This window comes from Balaenoptera musculus, chromosome 13 (assembly GCF_009873245.2).
Source record: "Balaenoptera musculus isolate JJ_BM4_2016_0621 chromosome 13, mBalMus1.pri.v3, whole genome shotgun sequence".
Lineage (NCBI taxonomy): Eukaryota > Metazoa > Chordata > Mammalia > Artiodactyla > Balaenopteridae > Balaenoptera > Balaenoptera musculus.
In genome coordinates this window covers 9,802,340-9,808,347 of record NC_045797.1, presented here as the reverse complement: position 1 = coordinate 9,808,347, position 6,008 = coordinate 9,802,340, and the positions used below count along the sequence as shown (strand labels likewise).

The window sequence follows — 6,008 nt, the reverse complement described above, 5'->3', positions numbered from 1 at the left end:
TGGTGAGGGATCATTCTGTAGTGTATACAGATGTTGAACTGCAATGCTGTACACCTGAAACTTATATAATAAACATTTTAAAAGCAAAAAAAAAAGAATTATTTGACTTTTTAAACTGTGTGCATGAATGCTTAGATAAAACTGCACAACATTATGTACAGATGCAAGTAAGTAGGAAAAAGACACTGAATCTCTAACTTGTAAGGATTCTAGATAATTTTTCTTTATATTTTTATGTATAAAATAAATTTATTACCTTTTTAGTCACATAGGTATTACTTTGGAAAATAAAAGAGTATGAAGGCAAAATCCAAAAGAGTGTCAAGAATGTTCTCAGTGGAGGGGGGGTGGGCAGGAGGGATAAATTGGGAGATTGGGATGGACATATACACACTGCTGTATATAAAATAGATGACTAATAAGAACCTACTGTATAGCACAGGGAACTCTACTCAGTACTCTGTAATGACCTATATGGATATATATAGGTCATTAAAAAAGAGTGGATATAAGTATATGTATCACTGACTCACTCAACTATACTCCAGTTAGAAAACAAATATGGGACTTCCCAGGTGGGCCAGTGGTTAAGACTCCGTGCTCCCACTGCAGGGGCTGTGGGTTCGATCCCTGGTCGGGAACTAAGATCCTGCATGCTGTGTGGCGCAGCCAAAACGAAAAAAAAAAATTGTAAATCAAGTATACTTCAATTAAAAAGCAAAACAAAACACCAAAAAGAAACCAAAAAAGCTTTGAAGAAAAGTCATATTATGTAAAAATTAATAATAATCCAGGAATAAAATTCCAGTTTATTAAAAAAAAAATTCTCAGTGATGCATCAGCACGACACTGGTTTATATATGTCCTAGACTGTCTGTTGGTCTTGTGAATGGAGTCCCACCCACACCAGCTGCCCTGCCCCTGCCACACAGAACGGGCCACACAGAACGGGCCACACAGAACTGGCCACACAGAACGGGCCACACAGAACAGGCCACACAGAATGGGCCACACAGAATGGGCCACACAGAACAGGCCACACAGAATGGGCCACACAGGCCACACAGAACGGGCCACACAGAATGGGCCACACAGAACGGGCTCATCGTTGGTTCTCGGTGCTGACCTGTTTAATTCTGTCCACTCCGTGCCGTCTGCCCAGCTGCTTCACAGTTCTTTTCAAAATCACAGGCACATAGTGGGCGTTCAGTAGTTCCTTGCTGAATAACACCACATCCTGCCTTCTTTCTAGGCACAGAAATACAGCAATCGGACAAGAATTATAACGGGAAATGCAGGAATGAGAGCTGGAGGATGGAACATCAAACAGCAGGGTCCTCCACTTGGCCTGCCAGTCCTGGCTGGGTCTGGAGGAGACGACCCTCCTCCTAGCTTGGGACTGGTATTGGCCCCTCGGAGCAGAAGCCTGGAGGGCAGCAAAGTGGAGCTCTCTCCTTATCCACACCTGTCTCTCCCAGGCGCACACCCCGGCCCAGGCTGGGGCCTGCAAACCTCCACTTGCCCTTGGCCTCCTCTTCCCACCAGCCAACTCCACACACCCACACAGGCTGTGGTCGTCTGACCCACTTCCTCTCTCGTTTATTCATAGGTCTTGATGCCAGTGCAGGCTTTGAGGGAGGGATGGTGGTGCCCAAGGAGACCGCAGTGAACCGTTGGTTTCGATGAGCTCTGAAGTCTTCCAGCAGTCACAGGCGGCCTGAGAAACGGCTCCTGGCGGGCGGTGCAGTCCTGCCCCCTGCTGCTGCCACAGTGAAGTTCAGGACAGGTGAGCCAGGCCAGGCAGGGAAGTCGTTCTGGACTCCGTAAGGGGTTATTGCTTTTGAAAAGTCGTTCTGAAATTGAGTTCTCTGCGATCTCCCCTTGTTACGGGTTGAACTGTGTCCCCTCAAAACTCCTAGGTTGAAGTCCTAACCCCCAACACCACGGAATGTGGCCTTGTTTGGAAATAGTGCCACTGAGATGTCATTAGGTTAAGATGAGGTTATACTGGAATAGAATGGGCTTGTCACCAATATGACCAGTGTCCTTACAAAAAGGGGAAATCTGGACATAGACACATGCACAGAGGGAGAATGCCACGTGAGCGTGAAGGCAGAGGTGAGGGGATGCATCTAGAAGCCAAGGGAAGCCAAGGATGGCCGCCAACCACCAGAAGCTGGGGGAGGCCAACCCCGCTGACACCTTGATCTCAGACTTCCGGCCTCCAGAACTGGGAAGATGACACATTTCTGTTGCTCAAGCCACTCAGTTTGTGGTACTTTGTTATGGCAGCCCTAGCAAACTAGAATATCTCCTGGCATTTTTGCCTTTTTAACTGAGTCCAGAGTCTTTGAAGTGAAGCACTTAAAGTTGTAGGTGTCTCTTAGCTGTAAATTGGCAAAGCCTGCCAGCTGCCCCCATTTCCGTTCTCTCCTTCTTCCTCAGCAAAATGACCTCTGAATTTTTTTTTTTTTTTTGGCTGCGCTGCACAGCTTGCAGGATTTTAGTTCCCCGACCAGGGATCGAACCTGGGCCCTGGCAGTGAAAGTGCCGAGTCCTAACCACTGGACCACCAGGGAATTCCCGACCTCTGAATTTTTACTGGGCACATGGCTGTTCAAAGTATAGCCTCTCAGCAGCTGGGTGTGGTCTTTGGCCTAAGTTCTGGTCCCTGCGGTTTTAAGCAGCAATGATGTGCCACTCTGGGAAGGGTCCTCAAGGGGGAGAGACATTCTTTTCCCCTTGCTCCTTCCCACTGGCAGAGCACAGACGTGATGGCTGGAGGGGAAGCAGGCCCCACTGGACACTGAGCAGACACAGGCCCCGTCCTCACGACGCTCACCTGCCAGGGAACAGAGTCAAGTGTAGTCCTGGGCTCCACCTTTTAGGAAGAGCATTGACAAACTATAATATATCTAGAATTATAACACAATGCTTGGGTCTCACCCCAGAGATTCTGATGTAACTGAATCCACCCCCGTGTGATGAGGGCAGGACATGACTGCAGAAGCCTGGGTCTGGGAGGACCAAGGAGCCACCGTGCCAGCCCTGGACCGGCTACATTCAGAAAAGAACATCAACGTTAGTCTTGTTTAGGCCATATTGTGGGTTTCTGTCCCTCAAGGATGAACATAATCCTAACTCATGTTATAGAGCAGAGAGTTTTAAGACATGGTAAACAGCAGAGTTTTAAGATATGGTAAAATGCATTAACCACAAAAACACCCAAACATTACTACGTTCAAACATCCACCCTACCTTTTTAGGTATGGTGAGGCTCTTTAAAAATAGATGATAAGGGACTTCCCTGGTGGCGCAGTGGTTAAGAATCTGCCTGCCAATGCAGGGGACAAGGGTTCGATCCCTGGTCGAGGAAGATCCCACATGCCACGGAGCAACTAAGCCCGCAAGCCACAACTACTGAAGCCCGTGTGCCTAGAGCCTGTGCTCCGCAACAAGAGAAGCCACCGCAATGAGAAGCCCGCGCACCGCGACGAAGAATAGCCCCCGCTCGCCCCAACTAGAGAAAACCTGCGCAGCAACGAAGACCCAACCCAGCCAAAAATAAATAAAAAATAAATTTATTAAAAAAGAAATAGACAATAAAGTTAGGTCATTTATAAGTTACCTGTATGAAAAAAATTTTAAATGCATTTGTGGACCAGAATCAACCAGAATGAGGTTATTAAAGCAACTGTGACAGTGTGTGGCCTGGGAGTCGCTTTGGAATAATGTTCTATCAAGTACTACTGGGGTTTGTAAGAACAGGCACATTTTACATCAAAATCACTTCCATCCAAAGGTTATAGTTTAATTTTTTAGACATTTTTCAAGCTTATTTGTTAGAAATTAAGAGTTCTCAAATTTTATGAAGGATATTTTCATTTTGAAAAGAATTTCCTAGACTTCCCTGGTGGCTCTGTGGTTAAGAATCCACCTGCCAATGCAGGGGACAGGGGTTCAAGCCCAGTCCGGGAAGATCCCACATGCTGCGCAGCAACTAAGCCCGTGAGTCGCAACTACTGAGCCTGAGCTCTAGAGCCCGTGAGCCACAACTACTGAGCCTGCGTGCCACAACTACTGAGGGGAGTTTGCTAGTCATATAGGGGGCAACTGGGGAAATTTTAATATGGACTGAATTATTAGATATTATGACATTGTTTATCTGTGTGCTAATGGCATTGTGGTTACACAGAATATCCCTATTATAAAAAAGCATGCTCGGGGACTTCCCTGGCAGGCCAGGGGTTAGGACTTCGTACTTTCACTGCAGGGGGCATCAGTTTGATCCCTGGTCAGGGAACTAAGATTCTGCATGCTGCGTGGCGTGGGGGAAAAAAAAAAAACATGCTCCAGTATTTAGGGGTGAAATATGTTTGCAACTTAGTTTCAAATGGTCATGAAAAAGTGTATTAGTCTAATCAGGCCATAACAAAATACCAGACTGAGTGGCTTAAACAACAGAAATTTATTTCTCACAGTTCCGGAGGCTGAACATCCAAGATCGAGATGCTAGTCGATTCCATTTCCTGGTGAGAGCTCTCTCTGGCTTTCCAACCTGTGTCCTCACAGGTGGAGAGGGAGAACAAGCCTCTGGCAGCTCTTGTATAAGGGCACTAATCCCATCATGGGGACCCACCCTCATGACCTCATCTAAACCTATCACGTTCCAAAGGCCACATCTCCACCATCATGTTGGAGTTAGGGTCCCAGCATATGAATTTTAGGATACAGTCCAGTCATAGCAAAGTGTATACAGAGAGGAAGATAAAGCCTTTGTTAACAACCAGCAAAGGTACGGAAATGGTATATAAGGTTTTTTTAATTACTCTTTCAACTTTTCTATATGTATGAAATTGTTCAAAATAAAAAGTTGGAGGATTTTTGAAGCTGCTGGTGACATAAAGCCTGGGAAAAGCTGTCACATGAGCACCGTCTTCAAGAACATGAAGCGCTATCCCATGGGAGAGTTTTCCAGTGTTGCTCCAAGGACAGGGCTTGACCCATCGGTAGACAGTATGAGGACCATTTGGTCTCAATGTAAAGAACGTTCTGAAAGCCGGAGCTATCCAACAACAGAAATGCTGCTCAGTCAAGAACTCAGCTGCTTCTCCGTGAAGTGTTCACACAGAGCCTGGAGAATGGCAGGGGTGCTGAGCAGGGGTGTCCACAGCAGGCTGAAGGCCAGTGCAGCGACCAACTCTCCAAATGTGAGGCTACACAGGGACTTCCCTAGTGGTCCAGTGGTTAAGACTCCGTGCTCTCTATGCAGGGGGCCCGGGTTCAATCCCTGGTCGGGGAGCTAGATCCCTCACGCATGCTGCGACTAAGACCCGGCACAGCCAAATAAATAAATATTTAAAAAACCAAAACAAAACAAAGAAATAAATGTGACTATACACACACACGTGCACCTGCAGCATACGACCTCTGACAAGTAGTGTTCCAGCACAGGTGTCTTTCCAGAGATCATCTGAGAGCAATGTGGAGGAAAGAGCTGTCGTAGTTTGGGTGTGCATCCGTGTTCACCTCGTGTCTCCCACAGGCAAAAATTACACATAAACTCAAAATTCATGCTATGCTCAGTGTCTCTAACGTATCAATCACCTTGGCACAAATCTGCATTCCAGCAGAACTGCCTGTGTGACCTAACCATGCCCTCGGTTTTGCGCTCACCACCCTCCCTCTCCAGCCCCAGGACTCCAGCCCCAGCCCGAGTCCCTCCTCTCCTCACTCCCTCCCAGCAAAGCTCTAACTGTTTCCTCCAAGTCAATCCTTCTTTTAAAGCAAAGGGTGTGGGTTACTAGTAGATCAAGACAAAGAAGTGCAAACAGGTGGTTTGTTTTCAGTTGCCAAACTGGTCACCTGGAAAGGGCTTACAGTCTAGACAAGGTAGTGAGCGGTGTGTCAGTTACCGTCAAGAAAGACCAAGCCCTGCCGCTTCCAAGTGCCAACTCTATGAGCGGAAACACACTTCAACTTTATGATCAGGAAGAAATAATAAGCCC

At 46.9% G+C, this 6,008-nt stretch overlaps 1 non-coding gene across 1 annotated transcript; it reads right to left on the bottom strand.

Annotated features, from left to right (window-relative positions):
- Nucleotides 1-2,507: 2,507 nt before the first annotated feature.
- Nucleotides 2,508-2,579, bottom strand: TRNAE-UUC. Its single transcript has one exon. It is a non-coding gene; the product is annotated as a tRNA-Glu (tRNA).
- Nucleotides 2,580-6,008: the final 3,429 nt, after the last annotated feature.